This window comes from Salmo salar, chromosome 16, assembly GCF_965601325.2.
Source record: "Salmo salar chromosome 16, fSalSal1, whole genome shotgun sequence".
Classification (NCBI taxonomy): Eukaryota; Metazoa; Chordata; class Actinopteri; order Salmoniformes; family Salmonidae; genus Salmo; species Salmo salar.
In genome coordinates, this window is record NC_138306.1 from 75,846,958 (window position 1) to 75,872,876 (window position 25,919).

General features: G+C 47.1%; 1 pseudogene; it reads right to left on the reverse strand.

Moving 5' to 3' along the window:
• Positions 1-5,356: 5,356 nt before the first annotated feature.
• Positions 5,357-25,919, reverse strand: part of LOC145861051 (uncharacterized) — a 65,163-nt pseudogene continuing 44,600 nt past the window's right edge.

Genomic DNA, 25,919 nt, shown 5'->3' on the forward strand with positions numbered 1-25,919 from the left:
TGATGGTCTGTTTACTGATGGTCTATGTGTGATGGTTTGTTTACTGATGGTTTGTTTGCTGATGGTCTATGTGTGATGGTCTGTTTACTGATGGTCTGTTTACTGATGGTCTATGTGTGATGGTCTGTTTACTGATGGTCTATGTGTGATGGTCCGTTTACTGATGGTCTGTTTACTGATGGTCTATGTGTGATGGTCTGTTTACTGATGGTCTATGTGTGATGGTTTGTTTACTGATGGTCTGTTTACTGATGGTCTATGTGTGATGGTCTGTTTACTGATGGTCTATGTGTGATGGTTTGTTTACTGATGGTCTATGTGTGATGGTCTGTTTACTGATGGTCTATGTGTGATGGTCCGTTTACTGATGGTCTGTTTACTGATGGTCTATGTGTGATGGTCTGTTTACTGATGGTCTGTTTACTGATGGTCTATGTGTGATGGTCTGTGTACTGATGGTCTATGTGTGATGGTCTGTTTACTGATGGTCTATGTGTGATGGTCTGTTTACTGATCTTCTATGTGTGATGGTCTGTTTACTGATGGTGTCTGTGTACTGATGGTCTATGTGTGATGGTCTGTTTACTGATGGTCTATGTGTGATGGTTTGTTTACTGATGGTCTGTTTACTGATGGTCTATGTGTGATGGTCTGTTTACTGATGGTCTATGTGTGATGGTCTGTTTACTGATGGTCTATGTGTGATGGTCTGTTTACTGATGGTCTATGTGTGATGGTTTGTTTACTGATGGTCTGTTTACTGATGGTCTATGTGTGATGGTCTGTTTACTGATGGTCTGTTTACTGATGGTCTGTTTACTGATGGTCTATGTGTGATGGTCTGTTTACTGATGGTCTATGTGTGATGGTCTGTTTACTGATGGTCTGTTTACTGATGGTCTATGTGTGATGGTCTGTTTACTGATGGTCTGTTTACTGATGGTCTATGTGTGATGGTCTGTTTACTGATGGTCTATGTGTGATAATCTGTTTACTGATGGTCTATGTGTGGTAGTCTGTTTACTGATGGTCTATGTGTGATGGTCTGTTTACTGATGGTCTATGTATGATGTGGTGTTTTTGTTTCATGTCTATTTATTTTTGTATTGTGTGAGGCTCAGGTGAATTTGGTAACTTGATTCCACCAGCACTCTGGGCTTTTGTTCATAGTCCAGGAAGGATTTCGTATTTTTCATCCATATTTTGAGTACAAGACCTGATGTTCATGCACAAAAAATGATCACAAAAAGTAAAGAATAAAATGTAAAGACCACTTTCCCGATGCTGGCTTGGCACGCTCCCTCGTCAGAGGCCAACCTGGGAGTGGAGGGGCTGTTTGTCGCTAGCTAGCCTGGAACACATGGCCAGATGACAATTACATCTAGTCCTGAACAATCCACATAGCCTAACAGCACAGAGCCTCACAGACCTAACAGCACAGAGCCTCACAGACCTAACAGCACAGAGCCTCACAGACCTAACAGCACAGAGCCTCACAGACCTAACAGCACAGAGCCTCACAGAGCCTAACAGCACAGAGCCTAACAGCACAGAGCCTAACAGCACAGAGCCTCACAGAGCTTCACAGCACAGAACCTCACAGCACAGAGCCTCACAGAGCCTCACAGCACAGAGCCTCACAGAGCCTCACAGCACAGAGCCTCACAGAGCCTCACAGCACAGAGCCTCACAGAGTCTCACAGCACAGAGCCTCACAGAGCCTCACAGTACAGAGCCTCACAGAGCCTCACAGCACAGAGCCTCACAGAGCCTCACAGTACAGAGCCTCACAGCACAGAGCCTCACAGCACAGAGCCTCACAGCACAGAGCCTAACAGCACAGAGCCTAACAGCACAGAGCCTAACAGCACAGAGCCTCGCAGCACAGAGCCTCGCAGCACAGAGCCTCGCAGCACAGAGCCTCGCAGCACAGAGCCTCGCAGCACAGAGCCTCACAGAGCGTAACAGCTCAGAGCCCCACAGAGCATAACAGCCGAGCATAACAGCTCTCAGAGCATAACAGCTTAGAGCCTCACAGAGCATAACAGCTCAGAGCCTCACAGAGCATAACAGCCGAGCATAACAGCTCTCAGAGCATAACAGCTCAGAGCCTCACAGAGCATAACAGCTCAAAGCATAACAGCACAGAGCCTAAAAGAGCCTAACAGCTCAGAGCCTAACAGATCCTAACAGAACCTAACAGAGCCTAACAGCTTAGAGCCTAACAGAGCCTAACAGCATAGAGCCTACAGCTCAGAGATTAACAGCTCAGAGTCTAACAGCTCAGAGTCTAACATCCGAGAGCCTAACAGAGTCTAACAGCTCAGTCTAACATCCCAGAGCCTAACAGCTCAGAGATTAACAGCTCAGAGATTAACAGCTCAGAGATTAACAGCTCAGAGATTAACAGCTCAGAGATTAACAGCTCAGAGTCGAACAGCTCAGAGTCTAACAGCTCAGAGTCTAACAGCTCAGTCTAACATCCGAGAGTCTAACAGCTCAGTCTAACATCCCAGAGCCTAACAGCTCAGAGCCTAACAGAGTCTAACAGCTCAATCTAACATCCCAGAGCGTAACAGAGCCTAACAGCTCGGAGCCTAACAGAGACTAACAGCTCGGAGCCTAACAGAGACTGACAGCTCAGAGCCTAACAGAGACTAACAGCTCGGAGCCTAACAAAGACTAACAGCTCGGAGCCTAACAGAGACTAACCGCTCGGAGCCTAACAGAGACTAACCGCTCGGAGCCTAACAGAGACTAACAGCTCGGAGCCTAACAGAGACTAACAGCTCGGAGCCTAACAGAGCCTAACAGCTCGGAGCCTAACAGAGACTAACAGCTCGGAGCCTAACAGAGACTAACAGCTCGGAGCCTAACAGAGACTAACAGCTCGGAGCCTAACAGAGACTAACAGCTCGGAGCCTAACAGAGACTAACAGCTCGGAGCCTAACAGAGACTAACAGCTCGGAGCCTAACAGAGACTAACAGCTCAGAGTGTAACAATTCAAAGCCTAACAGAGCCTAACAGCTCAGAGCTTAACAGAGTCTAACAGCTCAGAGTCTAACAGCTCAGAGTCTAACAGCTCAGAGTCTAACAGCTCAGAGACCAACAGCTCAGAGACCAACAGCTCAGAGACCAACAGCTCAGAGACCAACAGCTCAGAGACCAACAGCTCAGAGACCAACAGCTCAGAGTGTAACAGCTCAGAGTGTAACAGCTCAGAGACCAACAGCTCAGAGTCTAACAGAGCCTAACAGCTCGGAGTTTAACAGAGCCTAACAGCTCGGAGCCTAACAGAGACTAACAGCTCGGAGCCTAACAGAGACTTACAGCTCAGAGACTAACAGCTCGGAGCCTAACAGAGACTAACAGCTCGGAGCCTAACAGAGTCTAACAGCTCAGAGTGTAACAATTCAAAGCCTAACAGAGCCTAACAGCTCAGAGCTTAACAGAGTCTAACAGCTCAGAGTCTAACAGCTCAGAGTCTAACAGCTCAAGTCTAACAGCTCAGAGTCTAACAGCTCAGAGTCTAACAGCTCAGAGCCTAACAGAGACAAACAGCTCAGAGTCTAACATCCCAGAGCCTAACAGTTCAGAGCCTTGCTATGTTTAACAGCTCACAGTCTAACAGCTCAGAGCTTAACAGAGACTAACAGCTCAGAGCTTAACAGAGACTAACAGCTCAGAGCCTAACCGAGTCTAACATCTCAGAGTCTAACATCTCAGAGTCTAACATCTCAGAGTCTAACATCTCAGAGCTTAACATCTCAGAGCCTAACATCTCAGAGCCTAACAGAGCCTAAAGCTTAGAGCCTAACAGCTCAGAGTCTTACAGCTCAGAGTTTAACAGCTCAGAGAAATAACATCCCAGAGCCTAACAGTTCAGAGCCTTACAGAGTTTAACAGCTCAGAGTCTAACATCTCAAAGCCTAACAGAGTTTAACAGCTCAGCGTTTAACAGCTCAGAGCCTAACAGAGCCTAACAGCTCAGAGACCAACAGCTCAGAGACCAACAGCTCAGAGACCAACAGCTCAGAGACCAACAGCTCAGAGACCAACAGCTCAGAGACCAACAGCTCAGAGACCAACAGCTCAGAGTGTAACAGCTCAGAGTGTAACAGCTCAGAGACCAACAGCTCAGAGTCTAACAGAGCCTAACAGCTCGGAGTTTAACAGAGCCTAACAGCTCGGAGCCTAACAGAGACTAACAGCTCGGAGCCTAACAGAGACTTACAGCTCAGAGACTAACAGCTCGGAGCCTAACAGAGACTAACAGCTCGGAGCCTAACAGAGTCTAACAGCTCAGAGTGTAACAATTCAAAGCCTAACAGAGCCCAACAGCTCAGAGTCTAACAGAGCCTAACAGCTCGGAGTCTAACAGAGCCTAACAGCTCGGAGTTTAACAGAGCCTAACAGCTCGGAGCGTAACAGAGTCTAACAGCTCGGAGCCTAACAGAGACTTACAGCTCAGAGACTAACAGCTCGGAGCCTAACAGAGACTAACAGCTCGGAGCCTAACAGAGTCTAACAGCTCAGAGTGTAACAATTCAAAGCCTAACAGAGCCTAACAGCTCAGAGCTTAACAGAGTCTAACAGCTCAGAGTCTAACAGCTCAGAGTCTAACAGCTCAGAGTCTAACAGCTCAGAGCCTAACAGCTCAGAGCCTAACAGAGACTAACAGCTCAGAGCCTAACAGAGACTAACAGCTCAGAGCCTAACAGAGTCTAACAGCTCAGAATCTAACAGCTCAGAATCTAACAGCTCAGAGTCTAACAGCTCAGTCTACCAGCTCAGAGCCTAACAGCTCAAAGCATAACAGAGCCTTACTGCTAAAAGCCTAACAGAGACTAACAGCTCAGAGCCAAACAGAGTCGAACAGGTCGGAGTCGAACAGGTCGGAGTCGAACAGCTCAGAGTCTCACAGCTCAGACTCTAACAGCTCAGATTTTAGCAGCTCAGAGCCTAACAGCTCAGAGTCTAACAGAGACAAACAGCTCAGAGTCTAACATCCCAGAGCCTAACAGCTCAGAGCCTAACAGAGACTACCAGCTCAGACCCTAACAGAGTCTAACAGCTCAGACCCTAACAGAGTCTAACAGCTCAGAGCCTAACAGAGACTAACAGCTCGGAGCCTAACAGCTCAGAGTTTAACAGACCCTAACAGCTCAGAGCCTAACAGAGACAAACAGCTCGGAGCCTACAGAGACTAACAGCTCGGAGTTTAACAGCTCAGATTTTAACATCTCAAAGCCTAACAGAGCCTAACAACTCAGAGTCTGGCATCTCAGAGCCTAACAGCTCAGAGTCTAACAGCTCAGAATGTAACATCTCAAAGCCAAACAGAGCCTAACAGCTCAGAGCTTAACAGAGTCTAACTGCTCAGAGTCTAACTGCTCAGAGTCTAACTGCTCAGAGTCTAACTGCTCAGAGTCTAACTGCTCAGAGTCTAACTGCTCAGAGTCTAACTGCTCAGAGTCTAACAGCTTAGAGTCTAACAGCTCAGAGTCTAACATCTCAAAGTCTAAGAGGTTAACAGCTCAGAGTCTAATAGAGACTAACAGCTCAGAGCCTAAAAGAGTCTAACAGCTCAGAGTCTAACAGCTCAGAGTCTAACAGCTCAGAGTCTAACAGCTCAGAGTCTAACAGCTCAGAGTCTAACAGCTCAGAGTCTAACAGCTCAGAGCCTAACAGAGCCTAACAGCTCAGAGCCTAACAGAGACTAACAGCTCAGAGCCTAACAGAGACTAACAGCTCAGAGCCTAACAGAGTCTAACAGCTCAGAATCTAACAGCTCAGAATCTAACAGCTCAGAGTCTAACAGCTCAGTCTACCAGCTCAGAGCCTAACAGCTCAAAGCATAACAGAGCCTTACTGCTAAAAGCCTAACAGAGACTAACAGCTCAGAGCCAAACAGAGTCGAACAGGTCGGAGTCGAACAGGTCGGATTCGAACAGCTCAGAGTCTCACAGCTCAGACTCTAACAGCTCAGATTTTAGCAGCTCAGAGTTTAACATCTCAAAGCCTAACAGAGCCTAACAGCTCAGAGCCTAACAGCTCAGAGCCTAACAGCTCAGAGCCTAACAGCTCAGAGTCTAACAGCTCAGAGTCTCACAGCTCAGAGTCTCACAGCTCAGAGTCTCACAGCTCAGAGTCTCACAGCTCAGAGTCTCACAGCTCAGAGTCTCACAGCTCAGAGTCTCACAGCTCAGAGTCTAACATCTCGAAGCCTAACTGAGTCTAACAGCTTAGAGCCTAACAGATAACCTGCTGGCTACCCGCGGACGTCCAGATCAGGGTCTGTCGGTTCCATCCCCCAGCACCACCGCTCCGACTCCCATGGAGCTGGGAGGTGCTGCGCTTAGGGAGAACGGAGGAATTTCCGCTTCATGCACCATCTGTGGCTGCAGAGGGCACACTGCTGGTCGGTGCTGGGGAGGTTCCTCTAGGAGTCGAGGCAGCAGGCAGGGCGCTCTCGCGTCACCCCAGGTGAGCCGGCACCATGCTCACTCAGAGCTCTCTGTTGCCCACATGTTTGAACGTTACTTTTCCTGAGTTTTCCCCGCATTCCCAGCACAAGGCGCTCGTCGATTCAGGCGCAGCTGGGAATTTCATTGACAGATCATTTGCCCATAGATTAGGGATCCCCATTGTTCCAGTGGATATGCCATTCCCAGTTAACGCCCTAGACAGTCGACCATTAGGGTCTGGGTTGATTAGGGAGGTCACCGCGCCCCTGGGCATGGTGACGCAGGAGGGTCATAAGGAGAGAATAAGTCTCTTCCTTATTGATTCTCCTGCGTTTCCCGTGGTGCTAGGCCTACCCTGGTTAGTCTGTCATGATCCCACTGTTTCGTGGCAACGGAGGGCTCTCACGGGGTGGTCACGAGAGTGCTCGGGGAGGTGTTTAGGGGTTTCCATTGGTGCTACTACGGTGGAAAGTCCAGACCAGGTCTCCACCGTGCGCATTCCCCCCGAATATGCCGATTTGGCTCTCGCCTTCTCCAAAAAGAAGGCAGCTCAATTACCACCCAATCGACGGGGGGATTGTGCGATAAATCTCCTGGTGGACGCTGCACTTCCCAGGAGTCACGTGTATCCCCTGTCGCAAGCGGAGACGGAGGCTATGGAGACATATGTCTCTGAATCTCTGCGTCAGGGGTACATTCGGTCCTCCTCTTCACCCGCCTCCTCGAGTTTCTTTTTTGTGAAGAAGAAGGAGGGAGGTCTGCGCCCATGTATTGACTATCGAGGTCTCAATCAAATCACGGTGAGGTACAGTTACCCGCTACCTCTCATCGCCACGGCGATTGAGTCAATGCACAGGGCGCGCTTCTTCACTAAACTGGATTTCAGGAGCGTGTACAACCTGGTGCTTATCCGGGAGGGAAACGGCGTTTAGTATCACCTCAGAGCATTATGAGTACCTCGTCATGCCGTATGGGTTGATGAATGCTCCATCAGTCTTCCAATCCTTTGTAGACGATATTTTCAGGGACCTGCACGGGCAGGGTGTAGTGGTGTATATTGATGACATTCTGATATACTCCGCTACACGCGCCGAGCATGTGTCCCTGGTGCGCAGGATACTTGGACAACTGTTGGAGCATGACCTGTACGTCAAGGCTGAGAAATGCCTGTTCTTTCAGCAGGTTGTCTCCTTCCTTGGGTATCGCATTTCCACATCAGGGGTGGAGATGGAGAGTGACCGCATTTCAGCCGTGCGTAATTGGCCGAATCCCACCACGGTAAAGGAGGTTTAATGGTTTTTAGGGATTGCCAATTACTACCGGAGATTTATCCGGGGGTTTGGCCAGGTGGCTGCTCCCATTACCTCACTGCTGAAGGGGGGTCCTGTACGTTTGCAGTGCTCGGCTGAGGTGGACAGAGATTTTGGGCACCTAAGGGCTCTGTTTACCTCGGCTCCCGTGCTGGCCCATCCGGATCCCTCTTTGGCGTTCATAGTGGAGGTGGACCCATCCAAGGCTGGAATAGGAGCCGTGCTCTCTCAACGCTTGGGCACGCCACCGAAGCTCCGCCCCTGTGCTTTCTTCTCGAAGAAGCTCAGCCCGGCAGAGTGGAACTATGATGTGGGGGACCGGGAGCTGTTGGCTGTGGTTAAAGCCTCGAAGGTGTGGAGATATTGGCTTGAGGGGGCTAAACACCCTTTCCTCATCTGGACTGACCACCGCAACCTGTAGTACATCCGGGCAGCAAGGAGACTGAATCCTCATCAGGTAAGGTGGGCCATGTTCTTTACCTGTTTTCTGTTTACTCTGTCCTACAAACCAGGTTCCCAAAATGTAAAGGCAGACGCACTGTCCCTGCTGTATGACACAGAGGAGCGGCCCATGGATCAGACTCCAATACTCCCGACCTCCTGCCTGGTAGCGCCGGTCGTGTGGGAGCTGGACGCGGACATTGAGCAGGTGTTACGTACAGAGCCCGCTCCCCTCCAGTGTCCAGCTGGGCGTCTGTACGTTCCGTCTGCTGTCCGCAACCGGCTGATCTATTGGGCCCACACATCACCCTCCTCTGGTCATCCTGGTATCGGTCAGACTGTGCGCTGTCTTAGTGGGAAGTACTGGTGGCCCACTTTGGCTAAGGACGTGAGGGTTTATGTTTCCTCCTGCTCGGTGTGCGCCCAGTGCAAGGCTCCTAGGCACCTGCCCAGAGGGAAGTTACAACCCTTACCCGTTCCACAACGGCCGTGGTCGCACCTGTCGGAAGATTTCCTGACCGATCTTCCTCCCTTACAGGGTAACACCACGATCCTGGTCGTTGTGGATCGTTTTTCTAAGTCCTGTCGTCTCCTCCCTTTGCTCGGTCTCCCTACAGCCCTACAGACTGCGGAGGCTCTGTTTACACACATCTTCCGGCACTACGGGGTGCCTGAGGATATAGTCTCTGATCGGGGCCCCCAGTTCACGTCGGGGGTCTGGAGGGCGTTCATGGAACGTCTGGGGTCTCGGTCAGCCTTACCTCGGGTTTTCTGAGGTCTTATTGCCAGGACCTGCCGAGGGAGTGGGCGGCGTTCGTGTCCTGGGCAGAGATGGCCCAGAACTCGCTTCGCCACTCCTCCAGTAACCTCTCCCCCTTCCAGTGCGTACTAGGGTACCAGCCGGTTCTGGCGCATTGGCATCAGAGCCAGATCGAGGCTCCTGTGGTGGACAACTGGTTCAGGCGCGCGGAGGAGACATGGGACGCCGCTCATGTTCACCTTCAGCGGGCCGTGCTGAGCCAGAAATCCAGCGCAGACCGTCACCGCAGTGAGGCTCCGGTGTTCGCACCGGGGGGACCGGGTCTGGCTCTCAACCCGAAACCTGCCCCTCCGCCTGCCCTGCCGGAAGCTGGGTCCGCGGTTTGTGGGGTCATTTAAAGTCCTGAGGAGACTGAACGAGGTATGTTACAGGTTACAGCTTCCCCCGATTACCATATTAACCCCTCGTTCCATGTGTCTCTCCTCAGGCCGGTGGTGGCTGGTCCGCTCCAGGAGTCTGAGGTGCGAGAGATTCCTCCGCCCCCTCTGGAGGGGGCCCTCTCGAGGGGGCCCCAGCGTATTCAGTTCGATCTATACTGGACTCAAGGCGTCGGGCAAGGGGCCTTCAGTACCTCGTGGAGTGGGAGGGGTACGGTCCAGAGGAGAGATGCTGGGTTCCGGTGGAGGACGTGTTGGACCCTTCAATGCTGTGGGAGTTCCACCGTCTCCGTCCAGATTGCCCTGCGCCTCGCCCTCCGGGTCATCCCCGATGCCAGCGTCGGCGCGCTGCTGGAGCTGCGCGTCAAGGGGGGGGTACTGTCATGACTTCCGCCGAAGTCGGTTCCTCTCCTTGTTCGGGCGGCGCGCGGCAGTCGACGTCGCCGGTCTTCTAGCCATCGCCGATCCACTTTTCATTTTCCATTGGTTTTGTCTATGTTTCCCACACACCTGGTTTTAATTTCCCAATTACTGGTCATGTATTTAACCTTTTATGGCTAGGGGTTCCGCTTGCGGAACGTTTCGACAACATCCGGGGAAATGGCAGAGCGCGAAATTCCCCAAAAATTATTCGAAATATTTAACTTTCATACATTCAGAAGTGCAATACACCAAATTAAAGCTTAACTTCTTGTTAATCTAGCCACCATGTTAGATTTGAAAAAGGCTTTATGGCGAAAGCAAACCATGCTATTATCTGAGGACAGCACCCCATCAAACAAACACATGACAATCATAATTAAACCCGCCAGGTGCGACACAAAACTCAGAAATAACGATATAATTCATGTCTTACCTTTGAAGATCTTCTTCTGTTGGCACTCCAATATGTCCCATAAACATCATAAATGGTCCTTTTTGTTCGATAAATTCCGTCATTATATCTCCAAAATGTCAATTTATTTGGCGCTGTCACGATTGTGTGTAGGAACGGACCAAGGCGCAGCGTGAATATCGTTCCACATCTTTTATTTGAATGTGAAACTTTGCAAGACAAACAATAAACTATAAAGAAAACACAAACCGTGACGACAGAGGTGCAACATGCACTAACTCAAAAATAATCTCCCACAAACACAAGTGGGAAAAACAACTACTTAAATATGATCCCCAATTAGAGACAACGATGACCAGCTGCCTCTAATTGGGAATCATACAAAAACCCCAACATACAAAAAAGAAACTAGAACACAACATAGAAAAAATAAACTACATAAAAAACCCCAGTCACGCCCTGACCTACTCTACCATAGAAAATAAGAGCACTCCATGGTCAGGACGTGACAGTACCCCCCCCCAAAGGTGCGGACTCCGGCCGCAAAACCTGAAATCAAAAGGGAGGGTTGGGGGGTGTCTGGTGTTGGTGGCGGCTCTGGTGCAGGACGAAGAACCCTCTCATCCTGCAAATCCGCCAGCATCGGTGGAGGCTCTGGACCGCCGACCATTGCTGGAGGCTCCGGGCCGCCGGCCGTCGCTGGAGGCTCCGGGCCGCCGGCCGTCGCTGGAGGCTCCGGGCCGCCGGCCGTCGCTGGAGGCTGCGGGCCGCCGGCCGTCGCTGGAGGCTCCGGACTGTGGACCGTCGTTGGAGGTTCCGGACTGTGAACCGTTGTTGGAGGTTCCGGACTGTGGACCGTCGTTGGAGGTTCCGGACAGTGGACCGTCGTTGGAGGTTCCGGACTGTGGACCGTCGTTGGAGGTTCCGGACTGTGGACCGTCGTTGGAGGTTCCGGACTGTGGACCGTCGTTGGAAGTTCCGGACTGTGGACCGCCGTTGGAGGTTCCGGACTGTGGACCGTCGCTGGAGGTTCCGGACTGTGGACCGTCGCTGGAAGCTCTGGACTGGGAACTGTCGCCGGAAGCTCTGGAACGGGAAGGCGCACTGGAGGCCTGATGCGTGGTGCAGGCACAGGTGGCGCCAGACTGGTAACACGCACCTCAGGGCGAGTGTGGAGAGCAGGCACAGGACGTACCTGACTAAGGACATGCACTTCAGGGAGAGTGCGAGGAGGAGGCACAGGACGTACCTGACTGAGGACACGCACTCCAGGGAGAGTGCGAGGAGGAGGCACAGGACGTACTGGGCTGTGGAGGGGCACTGGAGACCTGGTGTGTAGAACCGGTGCAGGATATACTGGACCGTGGAGGCGCACTGGAGGTCTGGAGCGTAGAGCTGGCACAGCCCTTCCTGGCTGAATGTTCACTTTAGCCCGGCAAGTGCGGGGCGCAGGCACAGGACGCACTGGGCTGTGAAGGCACACTGGCGACACAGTGCGTAGAGCCGGTGCAGGATATCCTGAACCGAGGAGACGCACCGGAGACCAGGAGCACTGAGCCGGCACAACCCATCCTGGCTGAATGCTCACTTTAGCCCGGCAAATGCGGGGAGCCGGCAACGAGCGCACCGGGCTGTGAATGCGCACTGGGGATACAGTGCGCATCACCGCATAACACGGTGCCTGACTGATCACACGCTCCCCACGGTAAGCACAGGGAGTTGGCTCAGGTCTAAACCCTGACTCTGCCAATCTCCTCGTGTGCACCCCCAAATTTTGGGGGTGAGCTGCCTCTCGTGCTTCCGTCGTTGCCGTGCTAATTCATTGTATCGTCGCTGTTCCTCTCTCGCTGTTTCCGCCTGCTTCCATGGCAGGGTCTTGTCCCCTGCCATTACCTCCTCCCAGGTCCAGGATGTCCTCCACTCCCTTTTCTTCCGGGCCCAGGATCCCTGCTCCTCCTGGGCACACTGCTTGGTCCTTTGGTGGTGGGAGATTCTGTCACGATTGCATGTAGGACCGGACCAAGGCGCAGCGTGAGTATCGTTCCACATCTTTTATTTGAATGTGAAACTTTGCAAGACATACAATAAACTATAAACAAAACACAAACCGTGACGACAGAGGTGCAACATGCACTAACTCAAAAATAATCTCCCACAAACACAAGTGGGAAAAACAACTACTTAAATATGATCCCCAATTAGAGACAACGATGACCAGCTGCCTCTAATTGGGAATCATACAAAAACCCTAACATAGAAAAAAGAAACTAGAACACAACATAGAAAAAAGAAACTAGATAAAACCCCCCAGTCACACCCTGACCTACTCTACCATAGAAAATAAGAGCATTCCATGGTCAGGACGTGACAGGCGCGTTTGAGTCAGAAAAACACTGGTTCCAACTCGCGCAACATGACTACAAAATATCTAATAAGTTACCTGTAATCTTGATCCAAACATTTCAAACAACTTTCCTAATACAACTTTAGGTATTTTTTTTACGTAAATAATCAATAAAATTTAAGACGGGATAAACTGTGTTCAATACCGGACGAAAACAAAGTGGAGCGAGCTTTCAGGTCGCGCGCCCCAACCACAACAGTACACTAGACTCGACCCTCGTTCTGAACAGCCATACTTCTTTATTACTCAAAAGAAAAACATCAACCAATTTCTAAAGACTGTTGACATCCAGTGGAAGCGATAGGAATTGCAAGCAAGTGCCTTAGAAATCTAGAGCCACATAGAAACGCCATTGAAAACACTGTCAACTCAACAACAACAAAAAATCCTGGATGTTTGTCCTCAGGGTTTCACCTGCCAAATAAGTTATGTTATACTCACAGACATCATTTTAACGGTTTTAGAAACTTTAGTGTTTCCTATCCGAATCTACCAATTATATGCATATCCTAGCTTCTGGGCCTGAGTAGCAGGCAGTTTACTTTGAGCATGCTTTCATCCAAAATTCCGAATGCTGCCCCCTATCCTAAAAAATTAACCCTCTGTTTCCATGTCTTTGTGTGTGTTTGTTTACTGTTAGGGTCGGTACGTTTCCGGCTGGTTTGTTCCGGGTGCTGTGTTCACCCATGTTGTATGGCAACCATTACTGTTCGCACATTGGTTTTGTTACTTTGTGCTATTTTCTGTAGTAAAGTGCTTGTTCACTCATCTCTGCTCTCCTGAGCCTGACTTCATGCACCAGCTACACCCACCGCCTGACACTCAGAGTCTAGCAGCTCAGAGTCTAGCAGCTCAGAGTCTAGCAGCTCAGAGTCTAACATCTCAAAGCCTAACAGAGCCTAACAGCTCAGAGCCTAACAAAGCCTAACAGAGTCTAACAGCTCAGAGTCCAACAGCTCAGAGTCCAACAGCTCAGAGTCCAACAGCTCAGAGTCCAACAGCTCAGAGTCCAACAGAGCCTAACAGCTCAGAGCCTAACAGAGCCGAACAGTCTAACAGCCCAGAGTCTAACAGCCCAGAGTCTAACAGCCCAGAGTCTAACAGCCCAGAGTCTAACAGCCCAGAGTCTAACAGCCCAGAGTCTAACAGCCCAGAGTCTAGCAGCTCAGAGTCTAGCAGCTCAGAGTCTAGCAGCTCAGAGTCTAGCAGCTCAGAGTCTAGCAGCTCAGAGTCTAACAGCTCAGTTTAACAGCTCCCTCCATACTGCCTGGGTATATTTATCCCTCCAGTGGCTCTTGCCAAGGGGATTTTGGATCACTCCGGAGCGAACATATAACTAAAACCCTGAAAATCCCCCAGAATGTTCTAGTCACCCCAATTACAAATCTCCTCACCATCGTAGTCATCAAAGGCCTAAGATGTTGAAGGGTTTGGGTTTTAAGTTGGGAAGAAGAGATGATCTCCCTGCACACAGTGATATGTCACATACAGATGTATTGGGATATACATCCATGCATGCATATTGTGTGTGTGTGTGTGTGTGTGTGTGTGTGTGTGTGTGTGTGTGTGTGTGTGTGTGTGTGTGTGTGTGTGTGTGTGTGTGTGTGTGTGTGTGTGTGTGTGTGTGTGTGTGTGTGTGTGTGTGTGTGTGTGTGTGGTGTGTGTGTGTGTTATTCTGCATCCATTTGCAACATTTTCATAGCAACACTTCTGAAACTGAATACAGAAAAATATTAACAACATTTTTTTTCATAACTTAAGGGGACTTGAACAAGTGTATAATGTTTTTCTGGCAGATTGACAGAAGTGCAATATTAGCTGAGCTGTACTTTGTGGGGGGTCTGCATTAGTAGAGAGCTGTACTCTGTAACCTCTCTGGTCCACAGGACTCCTCACCAAACCTTTTAGCTTAAATGTTGTTTTAGAGAAATGTCACTCACCGCAGGGTCTCTGAACATTCTATAGAACCACAACACTGTCACCCAGTATTATCATGTTCATTCCAGGTGTTTTTAAAACACCATTGAAAAGCACTTCATACCTGTAGTGCTTACATTCATTTTACATATACAGATGTAGGATTTTAATTTGACTAGTTTCTCACAGCAGGAAAATACATTATAATTAATAGATGTTTTTGTAGGGGTTAATAAAATATTTTGTGGGCAAATCAAGTCTGAAATGTTAAATTGGAAATTACAAACTTTTTAAACCAAGTTGTGCATTTCCTGCTGTGCTATTGACTAGTAAAGAGTTAGCTAAGTAGGCTATATTCTCTCTCTGGTCAAAAACATTTATCCATGTAATGTAGGGTTAGGATACTTTTCTTAGTGACATGGGAGAGTAAATATGACAGTTTTACGAGTGCCCTTTTTTATAAAACATGGCATAAATAAATACATTAATTGGGCATGTCAACTTTGATGGCAGAAACCCCCCCCCCCCACCCTCATTTTTCTAAAAGCTGTTTGTCACCCGTCCTCTGTCTGAATGGCCCTGCTAACTGTTCTTTAATCGACTGGTGTCAGCGTGAACTGCTGTGGTGGGGTGAGGTCTCGTGGGAGAAAGAGAGAGGGAAGTGGGGGGGGTATGTGGGGCGGACACTGCTCCCAGGGGGGTTCCCTATAAAGCTAACTTGGGTGGCCATTTTGGGAGGGGGACGGGGGGTTTGTGGGGGACGGAGGGCAGTTGGAATTCTGTGAATCTCCCGTCGGCAGGCAAGTCCATGAATACCAGTCCCACTACATTGTTGCGACTTGTATTGACTTAAAGAGAGCCAAACAATTCCCTTTTCAGAGTACACCTCATTGTCCTCCCACAGCGCTGGCTATGAATATTATCAATCCCTTAAATATTACCCTCTTTGTATCCAACGGCAATGGAGAGGTAGATGGCCATAAGAAAGTATAAATTAAATCTCTGTGGGCCTTTGTGAAGCAATAGAGAGAGGGGTGAGAGCGGGACTGGGCGGCTATTGAATGGGAGTGAATGATAGGGGCGTTTTGGGAAAATTACCCATCAGGCAACACAGTATCATCAACACAATTCCACTGGGGCCAGGTTGCCAGGTTTGGAAGATTGACACCAGCGGCGAACAGGGGCCGAGCGACTACGTCTCCTCTCACACGCAGGCAGCAGGCAGCTTGGGAAAATGAAGATGTTCATTAAAACAGGAAGGATTAGTCTTGGCTTAAATCATTATTATGGTAATACACGGGCTGGGAGAACAGATAAATGGAGACTCACCTTATCAAAACAAACAGCTTTAAGTGCAGGTCCTTCTGTGGGAAGGAAGGAACCTCCAGACTGCAGCCTTGTTGTTTTCTAGTCTTCTCCTCCCCAACACAACACGGCTGGCTCAGGGAGGAAGGGAGAACGATGGATGTTGTTTTCATATTGATGTATTTTCTTTCTATCTAGAATGGCTTTTTCTCTCCTCTGACTCTGTTTTAAAACAGGGTGTTGTATTCTAGGGAAGCTCCTCTTCATCTCAATGGGATTTTCTTGTTATGTAAAGGTTAAATGAAATAAAACGGTAATTGCGTAACAATTATTTAGTAATTACTTTTTGTTTTCTTGGTGATCACTATGTGGTACAAGGTAGTTACCAAACATATTGAATTTCTTGCAAGCTATACCACGTTAACTCCAGCTGAAATAAGATTTACCAAATAAATCCTTCCAGATAAAATGTATTTAATCTGTGTTTAGTTATCCCTCGCTAAATCCAGGCATCTAAAGTTTGTAATTTCCACTTTAAGATGTCAGACTTGATTTGCCCTTATGAAAAATGTATCAACCCCTACAAAAAAAATTGCCATTAATTATAATCCACATAATAATTCACATTTCCTGTTGCTGCAGGATTATTTTCCCGCTGTAGCAAAGTGGCTCAAATTAAGATCCTACATCCGTAGTTATACTAGAATGGTCACTCAGTTCAGTTGTCACTCCGATTCACTTAGGGAAGATTATCAAGAGGATGGAAGAAGTGTACTGGAGCAGAGTGAAAACCATGTGTCTGAACATTGTGTAGGTGTTGTATCCATCCAAGGCCTCCGGCATAAAGACGAACCACTCTCACATCAGCCTCCATAAAGCCTGCTGTTAGCGGAGGAGAGCGTCTGCACTCAGCTTTTGTGTTCCCTGACGTTTTCTGTTCTTTCCTCGGCGAGGTAGATGCATGGACTGTTGGGCTACTGCTGCAATGTTGTTTCCTACCTTAGAGTCTTAGACTGTGTCTTAGACACACACACACAAACACACACATTTCGTGTGCCCGGGCAGTGACAGAGAGATAACTTCCAACTTTGTTTTGACAATTTTGATTAAGCAGCGGAAAGGAACACCTGTACAGCAGTGGGAACAATACGCTGGGCCTTTAGAGAGATTGATTTTCTACATTAAAAAGGGCCCTTTGTCTAAAACCCAGGGCTGCTTTGTTATGCTAAAGAGAGATGGAAGATTTCCAATTCAATTTCACCTGAGCGCTGGTCAGCTATACGCTCCTCTTTTGTCCCGTCCCTCGAGCACGGTTCCTGTCTTTTAAACCGCAATTTAGCTGCCGTGGTGGACAGAGGGGAAATTGACAGGCGGAAGAGGGGTACTATCCCTCGCTCTTTCTCTCTCTGTCTGTCTGTCTCTCTCACATCATGATGGAAACATTATGGCCGCCATTCAGCCTAAGTAGAGAGAGAGAGAGATGTGACATAGTCAGATCCAACACCCCCATCCCCAACAGCCAGATTACTGAACTAATAACATTTACTACAGGGGGAAAACAAATTCTGTTAACTCTGTGATGAGTGAACCCCTTTTCAGGTGTGACAGTGTCACCCAGCCGTAGAGTCCTGATGTTCCTCATAGCCTCAGCCTCACAATGGCAATTAAATAGCAATCTCACAGAGTGGGCATATCTGACTGGACTTTCCAATCAAAAAGCGCAGCGCTACGTCTACCTGACAATCTACGTTAATGAGGTTTGAGAGTGAAGATTAAAAAAAGACATCTTCTGCGTATGAACTTTTTCAAGCTGCTTTGCCGTGACTGGTGGGTTACGGTGGGTATTGTTTGTTGGCTGTAGTGGCAGTGCTTGCTGGTGATGCTATTGAGCATGGCAGATCATGTATGGCTTGACCTTAGACTGGACACGCATAACCAACAAGACGCACGCTCACACTCACACACACACACACACACACACACACACACAAATATGATTCAACATATCCCAGCCTCTTGCTAGACTGTCATTGTAAGTAAGAATTTGTTCTTTATTGACTTGCCTGGTTAAATAAAGATACACACTACATGACCAAAGGTATGTGGACACCTGCTCGTCGAACATCTCATTCCAAAATCATGGGCATTAATATAGAGTTGGTCCCCCCATTGCTACTATACCAGCCTCCACTCTCCTGGGAAGGCTTTCCACTAGATGATGGAAAATTGCGGCAGGGACTTGATTCCAATCAGCCACAAGAGCATTGAGGTCGGGCACTGATGTTGGGCTATTAGGCCTGGCTCGCAGTCGGCGAGTCTGTATGTTGGCAGCAGCCTCTCTATGTTAGTGATGGCTGTTTAACAGTCTGATGGCCTTGAGATAGAAGCTGTTTTTCAGTCTCTCGGTTCCAGCTTTGATGCACCTGTACTGACCTCGCCTTCTGGAAGGACCCGGGGTGAACAGCCAGTAGCTCGTTGTGGCTCGTTAAGCAGACCGCACTACCCTCTGGAGAGCCTTGTGGTTGAGGGCGGTGCAATTGCCGTACCAGGCGGTGATACAGCCTGACAGGATGCTCTCGATTGTGCATCTGTAAAGGTTTGTGAGTGTTTTATATGACAAGCCAAATTTCTTCAGCCTCCTGAGATTGAAGAGGCGCTGTTGCGTCTGTGTGGGTGGACCATTTCAGTTTGTCCGCGATTGGTTGGCAATCAGGCCTACAACTGTAGTGTGCAAACTTGATGATTGAGTTGGAGGTGTGCATGGCCACGCAGTCATGGGTGAACAGGGAGCACAGGAGAGAGCTGAGAACACACCCTTGTGGGGCCCCAGTGTTGAGGATCAGCCGGGAAGAGATGTTGTTTCCTACCTTCACCACCTTGGGGCGTCCCGTCAGAAAGTCCAGGACCCAGTTGCACAGGGCGGGGTCGAGACCAAGGGTCTCGAGCTTAATGACGAGTTTGGAGGGTTCTATGGTGTTAAATGCTGAGCTGTAGTCAATGAACAGCATTCTTACATAGGTATTCCTGTTAACACAACGTGCCATTGGAACACAGGAGTGATGGTTGCTGATAATGGGTCTCTGTACGCCTATGTAGATATTCCATTCAAAATCAGCCGTTTCCAGCTACAATAGTCATTTACAACATTAACAATGTCTACACAGTATTTCTAACCAATTTGATGTTATTTTAATGGACAAAAAATGTGCTTTTCTTTCAAAAACAAGGACAAGGTCTAAGTGACCCCAAACTTTTGAACGGTAGGGTAGGGACCATACAGGTACCCACCTGCCTTTTCCTTATACAAAATGAAGACTATGTAGAGTGAGAGAGAATCTCAAGGACCTTAGCCAGTCTTTCTAGCTATCACTTCAAAACAGAGCCGTGTGGTTGTAATGCACGTAGTTTCTCCCCATCATTTCACTGTTTCTCTCTCTCTCTCTCTCGCTCTCGCTCTCTCTCATCAGCATGATCCCTCACTCTCTCTGTCGGCCAAGTATTAGTATTCTGCTTGTCTCTGCGCCCAGAGAGAATTAAGGAACAGCAAGAGGAGAATTTGAACGGCTTCCATAAAGTCTTAACTCTTTCAGAATCAGGAGAAAAAAGAGAGGAGGAATTAAAAGGAGGGAGGCGGAGGATGAAAAAGAAATAGTCATATCATCAGAAATGTTTATAAAAGTGTTGGATGAGAGGAAGGAGGAGAGGTTTCTGTGATTATGGTTTTAGGGGTGGGGGGGGGGGGGGATTTGATCATCCTAATCGTTGCCTAGGGTGACAGCGTTGTTGGATTCACACTAAGGGAAGACTGGGAACCGGACCAGGGAAAGCTTGTTCCGGTGTGGAGACGAGACAGACAGACAGTCAGATAGGGAATCAGACAGACAGACAGACAGACAGACAGACAGACAGACAGACAGACAGACAGACAGACAGACAGACAGACAGACAGACAGACAGACAGACAGACAGACAGACAGACAGACAGACAGACAGACAGACAGACAGACAGACAGACAGACAGACAGACAGACAGGAAATCAGAGTCAATGTTGGAAAATAGACAGTGACTCCTTGGCCTCCCATTGATTAATTAGGGAGGAGCAGAGAGGATGAGTATAGAGGAGGAATGGGAAGGAGAAGAACAGAGGAGAATTGGGAAGTGGAAGAAGAGTTGAGAGCAGGGTTGCGGTTAATTCCACAAATGTAATTCTCATTCATTTCTATTTCCCTGTAAATTCCATTTAATTCAATTCAAATTTCAGGTCAGTCTTTGAATTCAGGGATAATTCAATTCCTCTAAATTCCAATGTTAGGTAAATTCCAAGAATTGAATTCCCAATTCAATTGTATCCCCAATAATTCCACAAATTAAAATTAAATTCCCTCAGGCATTCAGGCTGATCATGCCAATATTCAAACAGCCTACAGATGTAGGATCTTAATTTGATCAGTCTTTTGTTGCTGAGGCTTTTCCTGCATAGCAGGAAATGCAAACTTGTGGAGTATTCTATGTTTAAAAATGCTTCTAAAGTTTGTAATTTCCACTTTAAAATGTTAGACTTGATTTTCCCTAATGGAAAATGCATCAACCCAAAAAATGTCCATTAATTATAATCCACATAATCATTCACATTTCCAGTTGCTGCAGGATTATTTTTCTGCTGTAGCAAACTGTCAAATGAAGATCCTACATCTGTAGTTATACTGGAAATGTAAAAAGTTCAAATGATTTAAAACAAATCATGCAGTACATTTTATATTAACTGCATTCATTCCAAATGTACAAATATTGAATTCCAATTCCAATTTTTTTTTTTTACAATTCCAATGAATTTTCAATTCAAACGGTCCATACAGTCTAATTGCAATTCCATAACTTGAAAACTTTTAAATTCAAATTTAATTCTCCACTTCATGAGTGAATAATTTTTTTACATTTCAAATTAAATTGGAATTGACCTGAAGCCTGGTTGAGATACAAATCAATGCACACCTATAAGTGTTGCAAACGTACATTTGCATAATGTCCATAAAAACATTAATAATATCCATATTGATATCCCCATACGTGTTAAAAAAATAATAATAAATGATGCCATTATTTAGAGGGCAACGCTACAAGTTAGTGAGTCATTGAGATCCTGTGTGTCCATGGCTACAGCCCAGAGGGAGTGGTGACCAGAGCAGCCTGGCTGCAGAACTGTTCTTTTCAAACGTTGGTGACAATGGTGACAAAAGCCTGGCCCTGGGTGACACTAGGGAAACCCCTTTCACTCTTTGGGAGCTCTGTGTTTGTGTGTGGCTTCGATATTACACATGTTTAACTGTGTTGGTACCTGTTATGGACAAAATAGGAGATCACTTTATACAGTAGTAGGCCTAAATACTGCCCCAGCCTCATGAACATATTGAGTACTATTTTCCTGCAATTAATAGAACGGAACAAATCCAATAACTGGTCCAGGTAATTTAAAGGTTGTGGAACTGACATTCTGCTGGGGGAAGAAACAACAACAACTACTCATTATTCTCCATGCAAGGGTTAGCGTTCACGGTATTTCTCCAACGGAGCTTTTCTCATTTTCCATTTAGCAACAAATTGACTGACAAATCCAGCAACAATGTGGATGGCGAACCCTGGAATCCCTCCCTGGATTTGTCGGTCCCCAACATGATCTGGGTGCTGTTTACCTCAGAGATGGGCTGCTTTATCCCTCTACAGTTACAGTATCTAATCTGGATAGAAACAAAACTAGCGCTAACGATAACTAGCACAACGCTAATACTAGCCCGGTTCTTCTGCATGTGACAGGCCCACTAATAGGATTTAATGGGGTCCATTTGCATGTCAGGGTTTTTGATTTTCTGAAGGAAAGAATGAAAGAAAAAGAAAGGAGGGAGGGAGGGGAAAAGGGGAGGAGGGGGAATTAAACGCTAAATGCACACTGCAGCACCAATTGGTTTCAAGAAGACAGTTTTCTGACAATCGTTGAAGCCCAATTATATTGGACTGGCTGTGTCTTTACTGAGTGGTATGCTACACCGAGCCTCCATTTTGAACAACAAACGTCTCTCATGCCAACCTTGTCAACTCTCGTATCCCACACATCTGTCTCCTTCAGAGAAGTGGAGCTTCTTCCTTTTGTGCTCCAGCTCTCGTTCGGTATGAAAGTTCTGAAATCCATACTCATGTACTGTCTTACTTTGACAGTAACAGGTAGGCTATTAATCAGATGGAAGCACGGCTCGGCAGCGCAGTAAAGATACTGCCACTTTAATGTGCCAATTTTCTAATAACTACTCTGGGACACATACCTGAATCAATCATCTCTACTTTGAGAGTCTACTGAGTCTACTGAGCTTTTGAATGGTTTTCTACTGTCTGTATTAACTGTTCAAACAGTGTAGGGCGTCTGTGTGTGTTTGTAGAGCGAGGATGACGTGACAGTCAGTCAGTGTAGCTGGATCTCATATTACTGTGTACCGTGAGAGGAACAAGTCTATGTCTCTTCCCGAACCACATCCTATTCCCTATATAGCACACTACTTTTGACCAGGACCCATAGTGACTCAATGTTCAATTCATATGCCTTGGTAGTTAATTGTCTGGTTGACAAGGCCAGTCTGGAGAGCCTGGTAAAGTGTTTTTTACGGCACATTGACATTACTAGATACAGAGTACTCATTGTTAGGCAGCATCTAAGATCTTGGTCAACATATGCACTTGATTTATCTTCAGCTCAGCAATTTTGGGGCTGTTCCATTTATTTAATTGTGGAAAAATAAACCAATTACAGCCCAAGTATTTGACATGTATGTGTTTGACCCAGGTCTGCAATACACTGTAAGTCCCAGTTGACTTAGTGTCCAGTCAACCAACAGTCGCCTAGTGAGTTATGTATCAGATTCCTTTTGGTCCTTTTTAAGAAGTTAAGAAGCTAGAAAGAGTGGTTTCCTAGAAGCTATATATTTACACACTGAGTTTTTATCGTGACAGTAATATCTAGCACTCTTCTTCACTATTCACTGTAGGACTGTCTTTGTAATGCGCCTCCCAAGCTTATCTGAACTCACAACTAGGAGGAGAAAAAGTTCTATTGTCTCCACATTCGTTTGAAGACCATAACTCAGACAACCATGAATTATTTCAAATACAACACTATAAGAAATGCCTAATGAATTAATATGTGTGCAGAGAAATGCCATTCACTCTGATATCAAAATGTAGCATAAAGCTATCCATTACCATAGTATATATATTTTTTTTATAGTTTGCGTTATTAATTTCATATTCTGATTTTAATTGGTTTGAATTTTCAATTAATAATCATATTCACAGAATAATCAGTTCACTGTGTGTGTGGGCTTACTGAACCGGAGTAGCTCAAATCAAGAAGTTGATGAAAGTTGAACAAACAAATCTATACGCTATTGTCATTTTTGTGTGTGTGTGTGTGTGTGTGTGTGTGTGTGTGTGTGTGTGTGTGTGTGTGTGTGTGTGTGTGTGTGTGTGTGTGTGTGTGTGTGTGTGTGTGTGTGTGTGTGTGTGTGTGTGTGTAGGCCCTCTCAGGTCAGGGCAGTGGGTAGGCAGTCATGCTTTGAGGCGGTGGTGGGCAGCCCCTCTCCTCGGGGGGTTCTATCTCTGTGTGGATGATTAGATGGCTTGGGTTGGATTCCTGATTCCTGAGCCAGAGCCAAGCTCTCCTACAGCCCAGAGGGATGAAGAGAGACTGGAAGAGAGAGAGAGAGAGAGGAAGCGATAGTGAGAGGGACAGAGAGAGAAGCTATAGCTCTATAGCTGTACCAGTAATCCCCCTGCTCTCTCAGGCTCAGTCCCCGGCCTGGGAGCCGCTGTTTATTGGCGTGTAATGGGATCAGGATGTGGCGTAGTCAATATCAGAGCAAACATCGGCGAGTAAAGTGGCTGATCCGGGGGGAGATGAGAGGACTAATCCCTCTACAGCCCTGAGGAGATGCTCTCCCTCTCCTCCTCTCTCCTCTCTCCTCTTCTCCATGGCTTTATTATCCCCCCGATTGGCTTACTCTGCAGGCAAACATGGGGAGTTGTGGCCGAGTGGGATGAGGAGAGGGGGGCACAGCCTGTGTGTGTGTGTGTGCGCCGTGGTAGATGCTTTAGATTTATCTGCTTAGTTGCCGAGAGATTAAACCTGATAATCCCCTTCCTAAACCAAGAACCTCCCCACTGGCGTCTCCTTTGGAATGACTTGAAGTGGCTGGATGTTTGAAATATAAGAAGCTCCACTCATTTTTGCCTTCTGCCGTTGTGCTTCGGTGATCAGAAAGAGAATTGATGCCCTTCTTATTGTCATAAATCTCAAATCTTTTCTTATCGTTCTGCTGTCATGCCCCCAAGGAGTGAGGTAATTGATTGGTGGGATTACTGTGGTAACATTTAATTTATTGTGTTTTTAATGCATGTATCTTTTCTAATCATCTTGTTGGCGGTAGGCGATGATAAGATGAATATACTGTAGGAGTTGACTTGGATAGGAGAGCTCTTAGAGTTTGTCCTTCAGTTGATTGACTGTCAGTACCTTTCAGTACTCAGAAAACAATTTCAATGTTGTCTGTAAGAAAAGGTGTGAACTATAATTGAAGGTCATTGAAAGCTAGATACCTAGAAACTCAGACAGCCATCTGAAAATTGCTGTTGATACTTTGAGAAGGAAGTTTATCACTCTGACTTTAAGTCAGACATGCGTGGGTTGTGCATATTGTGTATTTTTTTTAAAGTTCAGTTTGAGCTGATTCGAAGAAAGCCTTGAGTAAGATATTATTTAAAAAACTGCTCTCTGTATGAAGGCCTACAGCAGGGATCATCAACTAGGTTCAGCCTAGTGCTGATTTCTTTCTTGAGTGGATGGTCAGGAGGCCAGAACATCATTACAAATTGACTGTGAGAAACCCAAACCGATCAGCGGCGGTCAAATGTAAACATTGCTTACATTCACATTTCTCTCTATTATGTGAGGGAATAATTTGGAACAGATTTCTCCCAATTTCTTTTTTTTTACCTTGTCAGCTCAGGGATTTGATCCAGCAACCTTTCAGTTACTGGCTAAACACTCTAACCACTAGGCTACCTGCTGGTTACTGGCCCAGCGCTCTAACCACTAGGCTACCACTAGGCTAACACTAGGCTACCTGTTGGTTACTGGCCCAGCACTCTAACCACTAGGCTACCACTAGGCTACCTGCTGGTTACTGGCCCAGAACTCTAACCACTAGGCTACCACTAGGCTACCTGCTGGTTACTGGCCCAGATCTCTAACCACTAGGCTACCTGCTGGTTACTGGCCCAGCGCTCTAACCACTAGGCTACCACTAGGCTACCTGCTGGTTACTGGTCCAGCCCTCTAACCACTAGGCTACCTGCTGGTTACTGGCCCAGCACTCTAACCACTAGGCTACCTGCTGGTTACTGACCCAGCGCTCTAACCACTAGGCTACCACTAGGCTACCTGGAACTGATTTGCTGGTGTTTTTACAGCCTTTTTATGCCCAACAATAAAAAAATATGTATAAAAAATGGGGGTCAAATAAAATCACCCACGGCCGCAAGTTGACCTGACCTACGGTATGAGACTGAAGGTTACATTAAGATGTTTCAGGAAGAGTCCTTGTTACAGGAATGTCTGATGTCAACAGTCCTTAAGCATCACAATTCAACACAGAATGACTTTACTATCCCCCTCAGTGGGCAATTTACCATCGAAGACATTATTCAGGAACACAAGAACAATTACTGTACATCTAAATACATCCTTAGTACATGTAGAACAAATAAAGGAAGGGAAGCAGTGTTAGGGTACACACTAGTAGGTCTCTGTAGATAGAAGGTGCTCTTTGGTTAAAGGGGTTAATTAGCCTTTAAAAAGCAAGGAGGACCAAGGCACTCGTCACAGAATTCAAATACCTTTTATTTGTGAGTCATGTTCGATGGAACAAAGACTTTAAAACTCTGACGCGTTTCGGCAGCATGGCCTTCGTCAGGGAGTACAATACATTTTAATTATATGA